Genomic DNA, 23,519 nt, shown 5'->3' with positions numbered 1-23,519 from the left:
CATTCCAGAGCACTCTGGGCCTGGAACAGGGCACACTTATTCTGCTATATGCCAGGCATTTTACTCCATTAGTTCACTGAATACATGCATAAACCTATGAAGTCGGCACTGTTATTACAGTCATTTCAGAAAAGGATGGAGAGGAAATAGACTTGGAGAGATGAAGTCACCAGGCCCATAAGAGGTAGAGCAGAGATTCAAATCCAGGCAGGTCTGATTCCAGATTTAGTCTGTGGCAGAGACTGACTGCCTGGCTCACATGGGTAGCCCTCCTTCCCCAGACAATTGCATTTGGCCTTTTTACCCATGGTGGCCACTACCTGGAAGTGTTGCAGCAAACTTTTTGACAGTTGCCCATGTCCAGGAAGACCTGGGCTGTCTCCCTGGGGAGTGAGCTCCGCATCTTTGGAGGTATACAAAACCAATCAAGACAAATGAAAAGATCTGCCAAGAAGGATCAGCTTCCCACTGCCCTTCATTATCTGTTCAGCACAACTTCCTCCCTGGTCAGTGTGTAACCGTCACTGGCCACGTGCCATCTAATGTCTAACATTTGGGTGCTCCACTTCCTCTCTCTCTTTTTGGCCCTGGCATCTTTCCTCTATCCTGGTCCCTCCCCCTTGGCTCCCTTCCCTGTTTCCTGCCTGCCTATGATTTCTTCTATTATTGCTTTCAGCAATAATGGGAATGGAAGTGTCTGTGTCAGGTTCTGTCTCCCCCAGCAGGATAGGAGATTGTTGAAGGCCAGATCAGGCTGAGGTTTCTCTGGGGTCCTGGCCTTTTGCAGGACAAAGCTGAGCATCTGGGAAGTGCATGATAAAGGGTTGTGAAATGGGGGTGAAAAGCTAGTTCATCCACCATTCATCCATCCATTCATTCATTCATGTGTATTTATTGATTGGGTCAGGACTGGAACCAGGACCTTCTGCCTGCAGGCTATGCTCTTCCTTCTGCCCAAGCCTGTAAGTTATGATTGCTACTGTTCATTCTAGTTGGTCTTAAAGGGCCCTGAGGTGCCAAGATGTGTCTCTACCAGGAGATCTGGGAGCTGATGTTCTCAATGTCCTGAGGTTTTCCTGTCCCAGAGTGTCCCCCAGTCTGGGAACCCTGGTCTGGGGAGTGTGGGGAGCATCTCCCAAGAGATGAAAAAGCGTCTGGGAACCACCTCTGAAATCCCAGGCATCAGACTCCAGTCACTGCCCTCCTGCTTTTGTCCACACCCAGCTCCATGCCTGTTTCCAAGTCATCAGTCCCCAGAGGGATAAGGTGATGACATTTGTGGTGAAAATGGAAAACCCTCAAACTTCAGGACTGCTGGATGCTCTTGTGTCCTTCCCTTGGCACTTCTCTTCTCTCTCTCTCTCTCCCTCTTTTTTTAAAAATTTTTTTGCCACACCACACGGCTTGTGGGATCCTAGTTCCCCGACCTGGGATCGAACCCATACGCTTGGCAGTGAAAGTGCGGAGTCCTAACCACTGGACCGCCGGGAAATTCCCCTCTTTTCTCTTTTTAACATTTTTGTTGAGGTTTAACACAGGCATAGTCAAGTTCATGAGTGTCAGGATTAGAGGTTGATTGAGGTGATGACCCTTGGGTCAGGATATAGGACATTTCCAGCCTCTGCCAGTTCCTTGGACCCTCCAGTTGATTCTCCCCTCCCTCAAGGTGACCACTACTCTGACATCCATCACTTTGGTGAGTTTTACCTGATTTTGAATTTCACACATGGGATCGTAGGGTGTCCACTCTTGGCTCTGGCTTCTCTTGCTTCTCATGTTTGTAGAGCAGGCAATTGTTCCTTTTTGTGGTTATGTAGTATTCCTGAGTATCATTTCTTTCTTTCTTTTGTTTTATTTATTTATTTTAAAAAATGGGGCTTCCCTGGTGGCGCAGTGGTTGAGAGTCCGCCTGCCGATGCAGGGGACACGGGTTCGTGCCCCGGTCCGGGAAGATTCCACATGCCGCGGAGCGGCTGGGCCCGTGAGTCATGGCCGCTGAGCCTGCGCGTCCGGAGCCTATGCTCCGCAACAGGAGAGGCCACAACAGTGAGAGGCCCGCGTACAGAAAAAAAAAAAAAGCTTTTTGGCCACGACGCACAGCATGTGGGATCTTAGTTCCCTGACCAGTGATGGAGCCCATGCCCCCTGCATTGGAAGAGCAGAGTCTTAACCACTGGACTTCCAGGGAATTCCCCATTTTTTTCTTTTTATATTGTGGTAAAATAAATATAACATATTACTTATAATTTTAACCATTGAAAGTGTATAATTAAGGAATATTTAAGACATTCATGATGTAGCATGACCCTCACTAGTATCTAGCTCCAGAATACTTAAAAGAAGACCCCATGCCCATTAACAGTCATTCCCATCCCCCCTCCCTCCCAGCCACTGGCAACAACTCTTCTGCTTTCTGTCCCTGTGGATTTGCCTCATCTGGACAGTTCATACCATATGTGGCCATTTCTATCTGGCTTTCTTTACTCAGCATAATGTTTTCAAGGTGCATCCACGTTGTATCATGTATGACCACTTTATTCCTTCATGTGGATCTACCACATTTTGTTTGTCCATTCATCTGTTGATGGACATTTGGGCTGCTGCTCCCTTTTCGCTATTGTGAATAGTGCTGCTGCAAATATTCACATGCAAGTTTTTCTTGAGCATCGCTTTCAGTTCTTCTAGGTCTATACCTAGGAGTGGAATTGCTGGGTCATATGGTAAGTCTATATTTAGCTTTTGAAGAACTGCCACACTGTTTTTACACAGCAGCTGTAACATTTTACATTCCCACTGGCAGTGTACAGGGGTTCCAGTATCTCAACCTCCTTACAAACACTTGGATTTTTTCCTTTCTATCTTAACCACCGGGTGCCAATTTTTCATGATTTGTCCATTTTATCTGTTTGTGGACATTTGGGTTGTTTCCAGTTTGGGGCGATTATGGTTAAAGCTGTTTTGAGCCTTTTTGTTCATGTCTCTTGGTAACTATACTCTTTTCTCCCCCAGTAAATGCCCAGGGGTGGAATTGCTGAGTCATGGGGTAGGACATGGCCAGGCTATTTTCTCAGGTAGCCTGTGAGGGAGGCAATGCCACCCATGTCCTGCCAACACTTAGGTTTCAGTCTTTTTTTGTTTGTCTTAATATTTTATTTTATTTTATTGAAGTATAGTTGATTTACAATGTTGTGTTAGTTTCTGGTGTTCAGCAAAGTGATTCAGTTATACATGTATATACATTCTTTTTCGTATTCTTTTCCATTATGGATTCTTTTCCATTCCAGGATATTGAATATAGTTCCCTGTGCTAGACAGTAGGACCTTGTTTATCCTTTCTATATAAAACAGTTTGCATCTGCTAATCCCAAGCTCCCAATCCATCCTTCCACTACCTCCTTCCCCCTTGGCAACCACAAGTCTGTTCTTTATGTCTGTGAGTCTGTTTCTGTTTCATAGATAAGTTCATTTGTGTCATATTTTACATTCCACATAAAAGTGGTATCATATGGTATTTGTCTTTCTCTTTCTGCCTTACTTCACTTGGTATGATAATCTCTAGTTCCATCCATGGTGTTGCAAATGGCATTATTTTATTCTTTTTTTATGTCAGCCGTTTTAATATTTGCCTTTCTTCCCTTCCTCCCCCATCCCTCTCACCAACCCTGTTCTTCAACATTCATTAAGCATTTGTGTTGACAACACTCTAGTTCTGAGTGCTGGGAGAGGAACAAAGTGCCTGCCGCTGGGTACAAATCGCTCTCAATCTGGGACAGGAGGGAGCCCGAGGGCTGTATGCTGATATATCAGTTCATTTCATTCTTGCAACAACTTGGGCCATAAGCTCTGAGAAAACACATTTAATACATGGAAAAAGGAATTTGGAGAGTCAAGGGACAGATCCAGTGTCTAGTACCCCAGCTGGGATGTGAACCCAGGGTATGTGACTCCAGGCCCTGAAAGAGGCATTCATTCATTCATTGTTTATTCGTTTGTTCATTCATCCATTCCATAAACACTTCCTGACAACTTTACTGTGCCTTCAAGAGGTCTGAGTCCTGGTCCCCAAGGAAATCCCAGTCTGCAGGAAGAAGAGCAGGCCACAGATGCTCCCTAGCTGTGGATTCAGAATTGGGCTAGAGGGTGCACCTGGAGCTGGAGGAGTCAGGAGTAGGGCAGTGAAGGCTCTGTGTGGGGAGACAGGGAAGGTATCCTGGGACAAGGGACATTGAGGCTGGGCTTTTGAAGAGTGCACATGAGTTCATCATGGATTCATTAATTCGACAAACACCCTCAGCCAAATCCTCTGTGCCAACCTCACCTCAGCCTGGTCCCAGGGAGTCCTCAGGCTGGGGGAGACGGTGCCAGACACAGACTCCCCAAAGGATCACGGATGGGCTGGAAGGGGAGGGAGGGGCTGGTGGTGTCCCAGGTGGAGGAACATAGAAGTTCTTCAGTGGACCAGCAAGGGTCTCCTGGGAAGAGGATGTGGCTCCAATTTGCTCCCCAAGAGCAGAAAGAGCTGATGCTGAATGTTTTTGTTTTGGAATATATTGCTTGGGTTAAATGAGGCCAAGACGACATGATTCTGCCTCAAAGAGATGCTTGGATTTGCTCCAAGGCACCTCCCAGCAGTGGAGCCTCAGTTTCCCTGAGTGAGGAATATGGAAGGAAAAACATACAGCCCCTTACCCATGAGCCTGGCGTGCTGGTGATAGAGGAGGACCTCAAATTGTTGCCTGTGGGTGGAAGTTCATGCATTTGAGATAAACAGGGATCTGTGAATGGAACAGGGTTGTCTCAACTACACCTGAAAGGATCTAGGAGGACTTCCCAGGGGAAGTAGTGCTTGAGTCAGTCAGGACCTCAGCATGAGTATGGGACAACAGAGGAGAAGCATATGGAGAAGGAAGAGCATTTCCTCTGGAGGGGAACAGCATGTGCAAAGGCCCTGAGGCCAGAACAAGCTGGCTGTGTTCAAAAACTAAAGAGGACCACAGAGTGGCTGGCTGGTGTGACAGGGAGATGCAGGGAGGGGGAACCAGGGAGGTTGGTGGGGGTTGGGCCATGCAGGGTCACAGGAAAGGGTGTGGGTTTTACCCTGAGGGCCATGGGAGCCATGGAGGGTTTGGGAGCAGAGGGGACGTGGAAAGTGAACTGTAAAAAGGACCATGAACTGATTCCAGGCATTTTACACCATTAACATGTAACTATCCATCCCATTTTACAGGTGGGGAAACTGAGGATTGCAGAGAGTAAGTCATGTGCCCCGGATCACACAATCACATGACAGACCCAGGATTTGAATCCATATGCCCTTAGTTTTAGGGGCTGGGCTCTTAGACACCACACTATAGGGCAAAAAGGAAAGAGGGGTCTGGGAGTCCCCTGACAGGGGTGGGCGCTCACTTGCAATCAGTTTATTCTATAAAATCACCAGGATGTGAGGTAAGGTGGGATGGTGGGAGGGAGGCTCCATTTTGTTTATAATCCAGTCCTCTCTGGGTTGGGGGTGGCTCTCAGCCCCTTCCCAAATCCCCCAATTAGTGCAAAGAGGCCCCCAAATGACAATAACCTCCCCTCTCCTCTTACCAGCTCAGGGTCCTGCCAAGCTCCACCTCCACAGGGGATTGGACAAGACAGCCCACTTTGGACACCTAACAGCAGCTCAGGACATGAATGCCCCCCCTTCCTCCCCCTTGGGCCACTCTAAATCTCACCTCAGGGCAGGCCCTAGATAGAGGGTGAGTAGGGAGGGCGGTGACTGGCTGGAGTGGCTTGGCTCCGCGAGCTGCAGAGGACCATGAAGTGGAGCCATGAGTCATTGAGCACATACTGTATTCAATGTCATCCTCAGAAATGACATGCACCCCTTCCCTCCTCTGTTCCACACACATGTATTGAGTGGCAGACCAGTAGTGGGTGAATCTTGGTCCTGCCCTCATCAGGAGCTTCTAGCTCAGTGCTCCCAAGAGTGTTACTGAACTGAACTCGGGTCCTCTCATCCAACACGCTGCAAAGCCAGTCTACTGACACCAGGTTGTGGTGAAGGAAAGTACAGAATTTATTCTCAGGGCAGCAAGCAAAGAGAACAGGCAGCTAATACTCAAAAGACCCAATCTCTGCAATGGCTTCCAGAAAAAGGTTTTTAAAGGCAACATTAGGGGTGAGGGTCAAAGGGTGTGTGACCACTTCATGTACATTTTTCTGATTGTTTGGTGGTGAGGTAACAGGGTGATGTTTCAGGAATCTCAATCATCAATCTTCTGCCTCCAACCAGTTTAGGATCTATATGTTTGTGGTCAGCAGTTTCCATCTGGTGGGGTCCTGGTTTCTGCAAAAACAACTTAAGAATGTGTGTCAGAAGATTATCCATATCCCTCAAGGAGAAACTAGGGGCTCTGTGACTCTTTTTATGGCTGACCTATTATTTAAGTTATTGTTATTATTTTCCTGCTTGACTGCTTCTCCTTTGTCCCTGCTTTTCCACTTCTCTGATCATTAACTGCTTGAGTCTGCTCTTGAGGAAGGCCTGAGAGACTAAATCTTTTTCTACAAGCAAGAAGTGGGGAACACAGGGGTCTGTCACTGGGAAGGCCCCACAGGGTCCATTCTGTTTCATGAGGGCTGAGAGCTCCCTAATCTTTGATACCAGATTCATTCATTAATTATTCCAGTCGACATATATTTCTTGAGCACCTCCTATATGCTAGGCAATGGGGAGACAGTGTTCTCTGAGACCCCGTTCTAGCTTCTAAAGAACTTGCTGCCTGGTTGGGAAACAGACAAGAAAACTGGTATGAGAACACAGGATGCCAAAGGCCCAAGGGGCGGTCTCCACCCAGTCTTGGGCATCAAGGAAGGTTTCCTGGAGGAGGGGACGTTTCAGTTGAGAGAGGGAGAGAAAGTAGCCTATACAGGAGAAGAGAAAGGAAGTGGTGTTTCTGGCAGTGGGAACAGCGCGTGCAAAAGCAGGCAGGCGAGGCCTGTTGGAGGAATTAAAGACATTTAGGGAGGCCTAGTCTGGAGGAGGATGCAAGAGAAGGGAAGACCGGTTGCCAATCACCGGGCGAGAAGAGCCTTGTGGGCAGAGCTTTCGAAGCACGTCCTCTCATTGGCTACCACCTGTTGTATGAAGGACTGCCCTAGTGGTTACACCTGTCCTGGTCCAATCAGCGACGGCAAACGGGGCGTGGTCAGGGGCGGAGCTACATCCTGTCAGGCATCCAGTCCAGTGCCGGAGGCGACCTGCCTTGGGTGGCTTGCAATCCCGGGAGGAGGATGGGGACTGGAGGAGATTGAGAGGAGTCCTGACCCAGTTTCCCACCATCCTCCAGATCTGGACCCCCAAGCGGTGCAGTGCCCTGACATCCAGACCCTATTCAAGTCAAACGGTCACCACTGTATCCGCATCTCCTGTCCTAAAATTAATGCCGCCGTGAAACACAAGCTTGAAGTCAGCACAGGGATCAAGGGTACGGACCCCAAGCCTGGTGAGGTTCAAATCCCAGCTGTGTCCCTCTCCAGTTCTTTGACCTCCCTGTGCCTCAGTTTCCCCATCAACTGAACCTGTATCATAACAGCCCCACCCAGTAGGGGCGCTGTTGGGATTAAAGGAGTTAAAACACACCCAACAAGAACCAGATGCTGCATGTGCTAAGTGCTCATGCGGTTAGTTCTTTTTTTTTTTTTTAATTAATTAATTTATTTGGCTGCATGGGATCCCAGTTGCTGCATGCGTGATCTTCATTGCAGCGCGCGGGCTCCAGAGCACTGGGGCTCTCTAGTTGTGGAGCGTGGGCTCCAGATTGCGCAGGCTTAGTTGCCCCACGGGCACGTGGGATCTTAGTTCCCTGACCAGGAAGCTAACCCGTGTCCCCTGCGTTGGAAGGTAGATTCTTAACCACTGGACCACCAGGGAAGTCCACCAGTTAGTTATTCTTGTAAGTTATCTTTTTGCTTTGGAAATCGACTGGCCACACGTAGCTCTCTAGACAGCTGGAGGCCATCTGCCTGGGGTCTTCCCAGGGAGAGCATTCCAAACCCAGGCCTCTTTCCAGATGCATCCATTTTAACCCCAATAAAGTTGACATCCTGTTCCTAAACATGGTTAAACATCAGTTAAGGGCTTCCCTGGTGGCGCAGTGGTTGAGAGTCCGCCTGCCGATGCAGGGGACACAGGTTCGTGCCCTGGTCCGGGAAGATCCCACATGCTGTAGAGCGGCTAGGCCCGTGAGCCATGGCCGCTGAGCCTGCACGTCCGGTGCCTGCGCTCCACAACAGGAGAGGCCTGCGTACTGCAAAAAAAAAAAAAAAAAAAATCAGTTAATTTGGATTTTGCAGTTCCCCTTTTGCATACTAGAGCCCAAGTGTGTACGCTTCTGGGTCTCAAACCTTTTCAAAGGACTCTGGCATTCTTGGGAGCCCTGAGCACCTGGGGACTGACACAGCCTTATCCTAGAGGCATGGCTTCTGGTCCAGCTGTACCTCATACTATCTGCGCAGCTTGGGCAAATGCTTTGGCATCTCTGATCAGTTTCCCACCTGTCAAAGATGACATCATTGAAGCCCCTTTGTCGAGTGTCCTCAGCCCTCTCCCCAGGCTGGGCAGGAGTCCACTGGGTCTCCAGCCAGTCTGGGGTGGGGAAGCAGGACTTGGAGGCGAGGCATGAATGGGGGTGCAGCTCTGAGTTGGGGCACGTCGAGGAGCTTGGCTGGGGCAGTGGTGGCAGCAGGGGCCTGGAAGCTGGAGGGGGCAGAGGCTTGGGGTTCCTGCTGGCTTCGGTCCTGAGCTGGACCCAGGCCCAACTGCAGATGAGCCTCACAAGCTCTTGGGATTTTCACTTTGGACATACATCCATCTCAACTCCCAGAGTCACTCCTTTATGCCTCAGTTTTCCTGGAAAATGGAAATGATTGTACACACCTGGAGAGATGGCACATAGGTAAGGTAAACAAGAAGAGCTCAATAATTGTTGAGAGGGAGCCCTTACTTTAAAAAAACAAACAAACAAAACCAAAACCAGGGCTTCCCTGGTGGCGCAGTGGTTGAGAGTCCGCCTGCCGATGCAGGGGACATGGGTTCGTGCCCCAGTCCGAGAAGATCCCACATGTCGCGGAGCGGCTGGGCCCGTGGGCCATGGCCGCTGAGCCTGCGCGTCCAGAGCCTGTGCTCTGCAACAGGAGAGGCCACAACAGTGAGAGGCCCGTGTACCGCAAAAAAAAAAAAAAAAAAAAAAAAAAACCAAAAACACCCCCCCAAAAAACCCAAAACAAGACAAAACTATCATTTTAGAGGATTTGAGAATGTAGGTGTTAAGGGTCCCAGCTGGATTCCCTGGGTTCACACCCCAGCTCTGTCACTTCCCTGCTGTGTGACCTTGGGTATGAGACTGAACAATTTTGCTCTCAGTTTCCCTGCCTGTAAAATCAATTTGGGGATTAAACGAGAGAACATTTGTAGAGTTCTGTGCAGCACCTGGCACACTGAGGGCACTTGTTGAATAAGTTAACTCCCCTGGAGGTGGTCCCTGGTTCCAGGTGACCCCTAGCCTTAGGATCGTCTATTGACCCAGTACTGCCCTCTGCTGGCCACTCTGGGGACTTTGGGCTGAGCCCCACCTTGGAGGCCAGAGCCCCTTCTGCCATCCTGTCTGAACCAGTCCCATTTCTTTGCCCCCTTCGAGGCCTCATCCTCTTGATCAATCCAATCACTCTCTTTTATTATCAGCACTCTCCAGGCCAATCCAATCCCTTCACTTCCTCGAGTTAGTCACGCCCCAGAGTGATGCTGCTCAGGGCTGGGAATTTGCAAGGGATCAGCGCTGACCTTGTCCCATTGGCTTTCTAGGAACCAATTATTTTATTCCCATTTTATAGGTGATAAACGAAGATTGCCCTCATCGATTTCTCTTTGTTACCACCGGCCTGAAAGCCACAACTAAGGCCATGAGAAGGTCCAGCCTCAGAGCATTTGCACTTGCCATGCTCTCTGCTAGGAATGGCCTTCCTCCAATTCCACCGTGCTTAGCGAGACCTTGCCACTCTCCAGCTTCCTCTCTTCTAGGACGCCTTTCCCAACATCCCAATCAGAGTCTCCATCCCCCTTAGTCATCTCCCTTCCTTTGTCCCAGCACTGACCTCAGAGACTGGGTTCTGTTGCTCCACATCCTCCTTCCAGGCTCTAGGCAGCACCCTCACCCAGAGCCCCACCCCGACCATGGACGTGGCATGGACATGTATATGGATCCAGGCTGCATTCGTTGAATGAATGAATGAATGGTTACATGAATATCTGTGCTGCAGAAACAGCCTATTCTGAGAGTTGGTCCAGCCTCACTTTATATCCCAGCCTTGTCTCTCCAATCTCTCAGGAACTCAGTCTTCCTATCTATAAAAAGAGCACCGTATTGCACCCACCTCTGGTTGCAGAGGACTGAGGGAAATAACACATGTCAGGCAGGCACCCAGCACATTGCCAAGCACACAGTAGGCCTTCAGGAACCGCATGAATACTCTTCTCCTCTCCAATTATGAGAACCTTGGACTCGGAACTCATGTCCTGCTTCATCCACTTCAGTTCTCCCCCACGCCCCACCCTGCCGCAGTCCCCAGGGCAAGGCCAATGACAACAGAACTGTCAGGGGAAGAAGATGAGAGCATAGGACAGTCCCAAGGGCTCTGAATTCCATGTTCCCCAAACATCCCATTGCTTGTTACCCAGATAACAGGGACTGGAGTCAGAGATAGACAAACAGGTGGAGGGTGGACCCCTGGGTTTGATGTCTTGATTTTGGTCCTAGAAGCTGGGAAGCCCTTTACCCTCTGTCTACACTCTGGTCCCAAGTGACTACACTCTATCTCATGTTGATGCCTCTTCCATTTGTATCACCAGCCCAACCGCTCCCCTGAGCTTCAGACTCCAATATCTAACAGTACTGGGTATTCTCATTGGGTGCCTTGTAAGTATCTCATATTCAGCAACTCCAAAGCACCGGCCCCAGTTTCTCACCCTGAGATCTGGTTCTCCATCAGCATGGTAGATGATGGCTCCACCATCAGGCATGTGCCCAGGTCCCAAACCCTGGACTCATCCTTGTCACTTCTTTTCCTTTACCCAACATGTCCAGTCCATTGGCTGGTTGTGTAGGCTCAGACTCCAGAATGAACCCAAACCTTCCCTGCACTCCCATGGGCCCCACCATCTCCCACCTGGATTCTGTCCTGGCCTTCTGCCACCTACATTCCCATCCTGACCATCCCTTCTCCCCTGAGCAGCCTCAGAAAGATTTTTTAAATTATAAATCAGATCATGTCCCTCCTCTGCTAAAAGCCCTCCCATGGCCACCCATTGACCTTCAAGGAAAACCCACAATCCTCCCTGTGGCCAGGAGATCCCACGTGGACTGTACTCCTGCTCACTACCTCCTCCCTTCCTCCCTCCCTCCAACCCTTCCTCTCTCCCTCTGACAAGTACTGATTCATTCATCTTTTTTTTTTTTTTTTTTTTTTTTTGCAGTACGTGGGCCTCTCACTGTTGTGGACTCTCTCGTTGCGGAACACAGGCTCTGGACGCACAGGCTCAGCAGCCATGGCTCACGGGCCTAGCCGCTCTGCGGCATGTGGGATCTTCCCAGACCGGGGCACGAACCCATGTCTCCTGCATCGGCAGGCGGACTCTCAACCACTGCGCCACCAGGGAAGCCCTTGATTCATTCATCTTTATGCAGTGCCAACTGTGTGCTGAGACTGGTCTCAACACAGTACAGTCACCACCCGCCAGTGCAGTTGGGGCATCAGAGAGGGGTCTGGGGTTAAGTTTAGGGTTAGGGTTAGGGGTTCATGGGTGAGGATGAGGCTTCAGTGGCCACAAGTTGCCCATGGAGCCTAGGGTCCTGCTAAGCCTGTGTTCTGCCCCACAGGGCTGAAGTCCCCTGTCTTCCTCTCACTTAGTCTCCTTCTCTCAGTCTCTTTCTCTCTCTGCATCTCAGACCCCTCCCCAAATCCCCCAGGCTCCTCACAGCCTCTCCATCTCCTCCATCTCTCACTCTGCTCCAGCCACACCAGCCTCCTTGGTATTCCTCCAACACACCAAGCATGTCCCACCTCAGGGCCTTTACATCTGCTCTGTCCTCTGTCTTGAATCCCCCTCCCCCAACTCTCCCCATGCCTGGCTCCTTCTCCTCCCTTGGGTCTTAGCTCACGTGTTGCCTCTGCCAGCAGGCAGTTACCCTCTCCTCCACCATTTCTCTCTATCGTGGGACCCTCCCTGTTTTCCTCATAATTTTCCTTGATTTCCTCTGTGCGTGCTTATTTGTTTGTTTCCAACTCTCGTGCTAGGGACCGTGTCACTTGCTGGAACCTGTTGACAAGAGTAGTCCCCAGCATCCAGATGGTGCTGACAAATATTTGCTGAACAAATTGATTGACATCTGATTTATATCTGTCTCCTCTATGGAGCTTTGCTCAGTGCCATAAACCTTGCATGTACTCAGCAAGGATTGGGAATTTATTTGACGACCAAGCAATGTTGCCCTGTGTTGAGACTCTGGAAGCAGATCCGCTCATTCCCCAGTAAAGAGCTGAGCTCAGCAGATGCTGTGGAGGAGGAACTTTCTCACCCAAAGCCCAAATGTCTCCAGAGCTTCTCTTGGCACCGGGGATTGGCAAGTTTTAATAAGAACAGGGCCCCTGGGGATGGCCAGGAGCTTGGATGGCTGGGAGGGATGTGTGTGTGCATTTGATGGAGTGGGAGGGGGGTCTCTTTGCACGCACATGTGTGTGTGTGTATGTGTGTGTGTGTTGTACTTTTCACCAGTCTGTACACTATCTCCCATCACCTCTCTTTCAATAATCTTTATCTGTGGATTTCATGGGATGGTGGAGAGAAAGTGAGACATCAGAAGCTAAGAGAGATGGAAAGACAGACAGACAGACATATGGATGGACAGTCTGAGTTTGCAAAAGACATGAATGTAGATGCACAGTGAGGAGAACTAAGGAAAGAGGGAAGAACAGAGAAGAGAGGACAAGAGAAAACAGCTGGGCATAATTAAGTGGAGGGAAGAGATAGCTCAAATAAGTAACTTTGGATTGAGCTGAGTTGTTGGTGGGAGTGAAATGGGACACTGGGACTTAAAAATTAATTGGATATGAGTGATCAGTTTATCAGGGGCTTTGGCAGAAGGAGGGAGATGAGGTGTGGGTAAGAGAGAGAGAACAAGAGATAACCTCATCCACCAGAGGGCAGACAGCAGAAGCAAGAAGAACTACAATCCTGCAGCCTATGGAACAAAAACCACATTCACAGAAAGATAGACAAGATGAAAAGGCAGAGGGCTATGTACCAGATGAAGGAACAAGATAAAACCCCAGAAAAACAACTAACTGAAGTGGAGATAAGAAAACTTCCAGCAAAGGAATTCAGAATAATGATAGTGAAGAAGATCCAAGACCTCGGAAAAAGAATGGAGTCAAAGATGGAGAAGATGCAAAAAATGTTTAACAAAGACCTAGAAGAATTAAAGAACAAACAAACAGAGATGAACAATACAATAATTGAAATGAAAAATACACTAGAAGGAAACAATAGCAGAATAACTGAGGCAGAAGAATGGATAAGTGACTGGAAGACAGAATGGTGGAATTCACTGCTGTGGAACAAAATAAAGAAAAAAGAATGAAAAGAAATTAAGACAGCCTAAGAGACTTCTGGGACAACATTAAATGCAACAACATTCACATTATAGGGGTCCAGAAGGTGAAGAGAGAGAGAAAGGACCCGAGAGAATATTGGAAGAGATTATAGTTGAAAACTTCCCTAACATGGGAAAGGAAATAGCCACCCATGTCCAGGAAGTGCAGAGAGTCCTAGACAGGATAAACCCAAGGAGAAACACGCCAAGACACATAGTAATCAAACTGACAAAAATTAAAGACAAAGAAGAATTATTGAAAGCAACAAGGGAAAAACAACAAATAACATACAAGGGAACTCCCATAAGGTTAACAGGTGATTTCTCAGCAGAAACTCTACAAGCCAGAAAGGAGTGGCAGGATATATTTAAAGTGATGAAAGGGAAGAACCTACAACCAAGATTACTTTACCCAGCAGGGTTTTTATTCAGATTCGATGGAGAAATCAAAAGCTTTACAGACAAGCAAAAGCCAAGAGAATTCAGCACCACCAAACCAGCTCTACAACAAAAGCTAAAGGAACTTCTCTAAGTGGGAAACATAAGAGAAGAAAAGGACCTGCAAAAACAAACCCATAACAATTAAGAAAATGATAATAGGAACATACATATCGATAATTACCTTAAACATGAATGGATTAAATGCTCCAACCAAAAGACACAAGCTCGCTGAATGGATACAAAAACAAGACCCATATATATGCTGTCTACAAGAGACCCACTTCAGACCTAGGGACACATACAGACTGAAAGTGAGGGGATGGAAAAAGATATTCAATGGAAATCAAAAGAAAGTTGGGGGCTTCCCTGGTGGCGCAGTGGTTGAGAGTCCACCTGCCGATGCAGGGGACACGGGTTCGTGCCCCGGTCCAGGAAGATCCCACATGCTATGGAGCGGCTGGGCCCGTGAGCCATGACCACTGAGCCTGTGCGTCCGGAGCCTGTGCTCCACAACCGGAGAGGCCACAAGAGTGAGAGGCCCATGTACCGCAAAAAAAAAAAAAAAAAAAAAAAAAGAAAAGAAAGCTGGATTAGCAATACTCATATCAGATAAAATAGACTTTAAAATAAAGAATGTTACAAGAGACAAGGAAGGACACTACGTAATGATCAAGGGATCAATCCAAGAAGAAGATATAACAATTATAAATATATATGCACCCAACATAGGAGCACCTCAATACATAAGGCAACTGCTAACAGCTATAAAACAGGAAGTTGACAGTAACACAATAATAGTGGGGGACTTTAACACCTCACTTACACCAATGGACAGATCATCCAAACAGAAAATTAATAAGGAAACACAAGCTTTAAATGACACAATAGACCAGATAGATTTAATTGATATTTATAGGACACTGCATCCAAAAACAGCAGATTAAATTTTCTTCTCAAGTGCACACGGAACATTCTCCAGGATAGATCACATCTTGGGCCACAAATCAAGCCTCGGTAAATTTAAGAAAATTGAAATCATATCAAGCATCTTTTCTGACTACAACACTATGAGATTAGAAATCAATTACAGAGGAAAAAATGTAAAAAACACAAACACATGGAGTCTAAACAATACATTACTAAATAACCAAGAGATCACTGAAGAAATCAAAGAGAAAATCAAAAAATACCTAGAGACAAATGACAATGAAATCATGATGATCCAAAACCTTTGGGATGCAGCAAAAGCAGTTCTAAGAGGGAAGTTTATAGCAATACAAGCCTACCTCAAGAAACAAGAAAAATCTCAAATAAACAATCTAACCTCGCACCTAAAGAAGCCAGAGAAAGAAGAACAAACAAAACCCAAAGTTAGTAGAAGGAAAGAAGTCATAAAGATCAGAGAAGAAATAATGAAACAGAAACAAAGAAAACAAAAGCAAAGATCAATAAAACTAAAAGCTGGTTCTTTGAGAAGATAAACAAAATTGATAAACCATTAGCCAGACTCATCAAGAAAAAGAGGGAGAGGACTCAAATCAATAAAGTTAGAAATGAAAAAGGAGAAGTTACAACAGACACTGCAGAAATACAAAGCATCCTAAGAGACTACTATAAGCAACTCTATGCCAATAAAATGGACAACCTGGAAGAAATGGACAAATTCTTAGAAAGGTAAAACCTTCCAAGACTAAACCAGGAAGAAATAGAAAATATGAACAGACTAATCACAAGTAATGAAATTGAAACTGGGATTAAAAAATCTTCCAACAAACAAAAGTTGAGGACCAGATGGCTTCACAGGTGCATTCTATCAAACATTTAGAGAAGAGCTAACACCCATCCTTCTCAAACTCTTCCAAAAAATTGCAGAGGAAGGAACACTCCCAAACTCATTCTATGAGGCCACCATCACCCTGATACCAAAACCAGACAAAGATACTACAAAAAAAGAAAATCACAGACCAATATCACTGATGAATATAGATGCAAAAATCCTCAACAAAATACTAGCAAACAGAATCCAACAACACATTAAAAGGATCATACATCATGATCAAGTGGGATTTATCCCAGGGATGCAAGGATTCTTCAATATAAACAAATCAATCAATGTGATACACCATATTAACAAATTGAAGAATAAAAACCATATGATTATCTCAATAGATGCAGAAAAACTTTTGACAAAATTCAACACCCATTTATGATAAAAACTCTCCAGAAAGTGGGCATAGAGGGAACCTACCTCAACATAATAATGGCCATATACAACAAACCCACAGCAAACATCATTCTCAATGGTCAAAAACTGAAAGCATTTCCTCTAAGATCAGGAAGAAGACAAGGATGTCCACTCTCACCACTGTTATTCAACATAGTTTTGGAAGTCCTAGCCATGGCAATCAGAGAAGAAAAAGGAATACAAATTGGAAAAGAAGAAGTAAAACTGTCACTGTTTGCAGACGACATGATACTATACATAGATAATCCTAAAAATGCCACCAGAAAACTACTAGAGCTAATCAATGAATTTGGTAAAGTTGCAGGATACAAAATTAATGCACAGAAATCTCTTGCATTCCTATACACTAATGATGAAAAAATCTGAAAAAGAAATTAAGGAAACACCCCCATTTACCATTGTAACAAAGAGAATAAAATACCTAGGAATAAACCTACCTAGGGAGACAAAAGACCTGTATGCAGAAAACTACAAGATACTGATGAAAGAAATTAATGATGATACAAACAGATGGAGAGATATACCATGTTTTTGGATTGGAAGAATCAACATTATGAAAATGACTATAGGGCTTCCCTGGTGGCGCAGTGGCTGAGAGTCCGCCTGCCGATGCAGGGGACATGGGTTTGTGCCCCAGTCTGGGGAGATCCCACATGCCATGGAGCGGCTAAGCCCGTGAGCCATGGCCGCTGAGCCTGCGCGTCCGGAGCCTGTGCTCCGCAACGGGAGAGGCCGCAACAGTGAGAGGCCTGCATACCGAAAAAAAAAAAAAAGACTATACTACACAAAGCAATCTACAGATTCAATGCAATCCCTATCAAATTACCAATGGCATTTTTTTACAGAACTAGAACAAAAAGTCTTAAAATTTGTATGGAGATACAAAAGACACCAAACAGCCAAAACAACCTTGAGGGAAAAAACCGGAGCTGGAGGAATCACACTCCCTGACTTCAGACTATACTACAAAGCTACGGTCATCAAGACAATATAGTACTGGCACAAAAACAGAAATATGGATCAATGGAACAGGATAGAAAGCCCAGAGATAAACCCATGCACCTATAGTCAACTAATCTATGACAAAGGAGGCAAGGATATACAATGGATAAAAGACAGTCTCTTCAATAAGTGGTGCTGGGAAAACTAGACAGCTACATGTAAAAGAATGAAATTAGAACAGTCCCTAACTCCATACACAAAAATAAACTCAAACTGGATTAGAGACCTAAATGTAAGGCCAGACACTATAAAACTCTTAGAGGAAAACATAGGAAGAACACTCTTTGACATAAATCACAGTAAGATATTTTTTAACCAACCTCCTAGAGTAATGGAATAAAAACAAAAATAAACAAATGGGACCTAATGAAACTTAAAAGCTTTTGCACAGCAAAGGAAACTATAAACAAGACGAAAAGACAACCCTTAGAATGGGGGAAAATATTTGCAAACAAATACAAAGGACAGAGGATTAATCTCCCAAATATATAAACAGCTTATGCAGCTCAGTATTAAAAAAACAAACAACCCAATCAAAAAATGGGCAGAAGAACTAAATAGACATTTCTCCAAAGAAGACATACAGATGGCCAAGAAGCACATGAAAATCTGCTCAACATCACTAATTATTAGAGAAATGCAAATCAAAACTACAATGAGGTGTCACCTCACACAGGTTAGAATGGGCATCATCAGAAAATCTACAAACAACAAATGCTGGAGAGGGTGTGGAGAAAAGGGAACCCTCTTGCACTGTTGGTGGGAATGTAAATTGATACAGCCACTATGGAGAACAGTATGGAGGTTCCTTAAAAAACTAAAAACAGAGCTACCATACGACCCAGCAATCCCACTACTGGGCATATACCCAAAGAAAACCATAATTCCAAAGGACACATGCACTCCAATGTTCATTGCAGCACTGTATACAATAGCCAGGTCATGAAAGCAACCTAAATGCCCATCAACAGATGAATGGATAAAGAAGATGTGGTATATATATACAATGGAATATTACTCAGCCATAAAAAGGAATGAAACTGGGTCATTTGTAGAGAGTGGATGGATCTAGAGACTGTCATGCATAGTGAAGTAAGTCAGAAAGAGAAAAACAAATATAGTATATTAACGCATATATGTGGAACCTAGAAAAATGGTAGCGATGAACCGGTTTGCAAGGAAGAAATTGACACACAGATGTAGAGAACAAACGTATGAACACCAAGGGGGGAAAGCGGCAAGGGGTGAATTGTACACTTTAAAATATAAATGGTGGGACTTTCCTGGTGGCCCAGTGGTTAAGAATCTGCCTGCCGATGCAGAGGACACGGGTTCGAACTCTGGTCCAGGAAGATCCCACATGCCGCAGAGCAACTAAGCCCATGTGCCACAACTACTGAGCCTGCGCTCTAGAGCCCGCGAGCCACAACTACTGAGCCCATGTGCCACAACTACTGAAGCCCGCGCATCCAGAGCCCGTGCTCCGCCACAAGAGAAGGCACTGCAATGAGAAGTCTGCGCACCGCAACGAAGAGAAGCCCCCTCTCGCCACAACTGGAGAAAGCCCGTGCACAGCAATGAAGACCCAATGCAGCCAAAAATAAATAAATAAAATAAATAAATTTAAAAAATATATATATATATAAATGGTAAATTTTGTTATGTGTATTTTTTTTTTTTTTTTTTTTTTGGCTGAGCCATACGGGATCTTAGTTCCCCAACCAGGGATCGAACCTGTGTCCTCTGCACTGGGAGCATGAAGTCTTAACCACTGGACTGCCAGGGAAGTTCCTGTTATGTGTATTTTACAGCAATAAGAAAAAGGAATTTAAAATTAAGAGCTTCCTAGAGGGCCTCCCTGGTGGCGCAGTGGTTAAGAGTCCGCCTGCCGATGCAGGGGATACGGGTTCGTGCCCCGGTCTGGGAGGATCCCATATGCCGCGGAGCGGCTGGGCCCGTGAGCCATGGCCGCTGGGCCTGCGCATCCAGAGCCTGTGCTCCGCAACGGGAGAGGCCACAACAGTGAGAGGCCCGCATACCGCAAAAAAAAAAAAAAGAAAAAAAAAAAAAAAAAAAAAAAAGAGCTTCCTAGAAACTTCGCTCAGGAGGTGAATTCCCTCCCTATGAGCATGGGCTGGGCTTAGTGCTTTGCTTACAAACAACAGAGCAGGGAAAGGGAAAAATGATAACTTGACAGTGGATAAACTTGGCAGACAACACCTTACCCAGGTAATCAAAATTAACATCCTCTGTGATGTCATGTGGACATCAGGGACCTCTGGTATGATGTGACAAGGAGGGAACCCCACCTCTGTGATCTTCCCCTTAAACTCCATCTAACTTGTATTAGATGAACACAAGTCAAGGGACTTTCTACAAAATATCTGACTAGCACTCTTCAAAGGTATCAAAGTCATGAAAAATAAGGAAAGACTAAGAAACTCAGAGAGGAGGAGACCAAGGAGATAAGATGACTAAATGCGATGCAGGATCCTGGATTGGATCCTAGACTAGATAGAGAACATTAGTGGAAGAACAAGTGAAATATAAAGTCTGCAATTTAGTTAATAACAAGTGCCAATGTTAATGGCACTTTTTTTTTTTTTTTTTTTTTTGCGGTATGCGGGCCTCTCACTGTTGTGGCCTCTCCCTTAGCGGAGCACAGGCTCCGGACGTGCAGGCCCAGCGGCCATGGCTCACGGGCCCAGCCGCTCCACAGCATTTGGGATCTTCCCGGACCGGGGCACGAACCCGTGTCCCCTGCATCGGCAGGCGGACTCTCAACCACTGCGCCACCAGGGAAGCCCAATGGCACTTATTTTGACCTATGTACCGTATAACCATATGTAAGATGTTAACATTAGGGAAAACCAGGTGAAGGATATACAGGAATGCTCTGTGCCTTTTATAGCTCTGTACCTTTGCAGTTTGTTTTTTTTTTTTGTACATCTAAAATTTTTCCAAAATAAAAAAGTTATTTTAAAAATTAAGAGTTTTGGGGGCTTCCCTGGTGGCGCAGTGGTTGAGAGTCCGCCTGCCGATGCAGGGGACACGGGTTCGTGCCCCGATCCCGGAAGATCCCACATGCCGCAGAGCGGCTGGGCCCGCGAGCCATGGCCGCGGAGCCTGTGTGTCCGGAGCCTGTGCTCCGCAACGGGAGAGGCCACAGCAGTGAGAGGCCCGCGTACAGCAAAAAAAAAAAAAAAAAAAAAAAAATTAAGAGTTTTGGGCTTCCCTGGTGGCACAGCGGTTGAGAGTCTGCCTGCTAATGCAGGGGACACGGGTTCGAGCCCTGGTCTGGGAGGATCCCACGTGCCGCGGAGCGACTGGGCCCGTGAGCCACAATTGCTGAGCCTGCGCGTCTGGAGCCTGTGCTCCGCAACAAGAGAGGCCGCGGTGGTGAGGGGCCCGCGCACCGCGATGAAGAGTGGTCCCCGCTTGCCACGGCTAGAGGAAGCCCTCACACAGAAGCGAAGACCCAACACAGCAAAAATAAATAAGTAAATTTAAAAAAATAAATAAAAAAAATAAATAAAAAAAAATTAAGAGTTTTGCAAAGCAGAAATAGAGTCACACATGTAGAAAACAAATTTATGGTTACCATGGGGGGAAGGGGGGTGGGATGAATTGGGAGATTGGGATTGAAATATATACACTTCTATATATAAAATAGATAGCTAATGAGAACCTACTGTATAGCACAGGGAACTCTACTCAATGCTCTGCGGTGACCTAAATGGGAAGGAAATCTAAAACAGAGTGGATATGTGGCTATGTATAACTGATTCCCTTTGCTGTACAGCAGAAACTGACATAAAATTGTAAAACAACTATACTCCAATTAAAAAAATAAAATAAGATAAAAAATAAGAGCTTCTGTTCAGAAAATGACACCATGAATAGAATGAAAACAAGCCACAAAATTGGAGATTTTTACAACACGTGAAACTAATAAAGGATTTATATCTAATATGGATAAAGAACTATAAATCAATAGGAAAAGACAGTCACATTAAAAAAAATAGATAAAAGACTTCAACAGGCATTTCACCCTAAGAAGAAACCAAAAAATCACATAGTGTTCCACCTCATGAGCAATCAGGAAGCTAATCAGAACCAAAATGAGGCACACTTCACCCTCTTATTTTGGAACAATTCAAAAACCCAGACAATTCAAACTGTTGGCAAGGATGTGGAGCAGCTGAATGCTTATATGGTACTGATGTGATGTAAATTGCTGAAGCCACGTCAAAAACAAGTTGAATGTTATTTCATGAAGCTGAGCATATAGGTGCCCTATGATCCAGCCATCACTACTCCTGTGCACCAGCCTACATTTCTGAGAATGGTTATAAAAGCTTTGTTTGTGATAATCCCAGAGTGGAAACAATCTTAAAGTCCACCAACTGGGGCTTCCCTGGTGGCTCAGTGGTTAAGAATCCACCTGCCAATGCAGGGGACATGGGTTCGAGCCCTGGTCAGGGAAGATCCCACATGCCACGAAGCAACTAAGCCCGTGTGCCACAACCACTGAGCCCACGTGCCACAACTACTGAAGCCTGCGTGCCTAGAGCCCATGCTCCACAACAAGAGAAGCCACCACAATGAGAAGCCCGTGCACTGCAACGAAGAGAAGCCCCCACTCGCTGCAACTAGAGAAATCCCGCGTGCGGCAATGAAGACCCAATGCAGCCAAAAATAAATAAATAAAATAAATTTATTTTTTAAAAAATCCACCAACTGGAAAATAGATAATCAAAGATGTACTAATTCAAAGGAACACTATACAGCAGTGAAAAATGCATGCATTACAGCTAACCACAAGAAACTCAGATGAATATCAGTAAAATCATGTTGTGCAAAAAAAACAAGTTATAACAATGTGAATGTTTTATTTTAGTTATGGACAGTTCAAGAACACACAAAACTAAACCCTGTACTGTTTGCTGATAAATATGTGGTAAAACTCTAAGGAAAAGTAGGGGAATGAAAAACAAAATTAGACGTAGCTCTTCCTTCAGAGGGAAGGGACAATCGATTGGGGAGGGACAGTGGCCTATGGGGTCTACCATTATGATGGTATTGTTCTTTATTCAAGCCTGTCATTGCTGCTTCTTACTCCTTACCTATGGTTAATCAATATGTAATAAAAATTTTGAAAGCAATGAGATTCTCAACAATGGTTGACATTATACATTACTATTCCAAGTGCTTTCAGGTGTTAACTTATATAATAACTCCTGCAACTCTGTGAGGTAGGTCCTGTTATCTCTGTTTTACAGGCAGGGAAACTGAGGCAGAATGGTCACATGACTTGCCCAAGGTCATGCCAGTGATTAGAGGCAGAGTTGGGTTTTGAACACATGCCTCCCTTGTGACTAACTCCATATACATCTTGTGTTTATGAAGCTCTGTCATGTGTGCTGGGGGCTGGGGACTCTGTGGGCCTCAGCCTCTGGGACTGTTCTAGGTACTGGAGATACACAATGAACAGGTTTTTGTATTAGGTGTGTTAGGGCACCGGCTCACACGGAACTGCCTGGTTGGATGTGTGGGGAGGGGTGGTGAGCAGAGCTGTGTTGGGGTCAGGGTTGGGGTCTGGGGGAGTCCAGAAATGTGGAGTAAGTGCTTGGTTTGGGGGAATTAGGTAAGGCTTTCTGGAAAAGAGTATATTCAAACTGGGCATTGATGGATGAATAGGAGTTTGCCAGTTACACAAAGGAGTGAAGGGTGGAATCCATTCCGAGTGTGTGCCAAGATCCACAGGCTGAGAGAAACAGGGACAGAGAGAGACCTAAACAGACGTGGCAGAGACACAGAGAGAGGTTCACAGGGAGACACATGACCGAGAGAGACGGGGAGACAAAGAGTCAGGGGAATAGAGAGACCCAGAGAGAGAGGCAGAGAAACAGAGGCAAAGAGAACGAGATATAGAGACAGAGGAATAGAGATACACAGGGAGAGCAGAGAGACAGCAAACGACTCAAGATTGAGAGCTAAAGGAGAGACGAAAACACGCAGAACCAGAAGGGAGCCTGCGTGATGGCTGCCCTCAGCTCCCACCCGGCTCCGGCCCTTTAAACCCCACCCTCACCCTTGAGCTTGCAGCACCCGCGCCCCATCAGGCTCCGCCCGCCAGC

The sequence above is a fragment of the Mesoplodon densirostris genome, chromosome 3, assembly GCF_025265405.1.
Source record: "Mesoplodon densirostris isolate mMesDen1 chromosome 3, mMesDen1 primary haplotype, whole genome shotgun sequence".
Lineage (NCBI taxonomy): Eukaryota > Metazoa > Chordata > Mammalia > Artiodactyla > Ziphiidae > Mesoplodon > Mesoplodon densirostris.
This window is presented reverse-complemented; position numbering follows the sequence as displayed.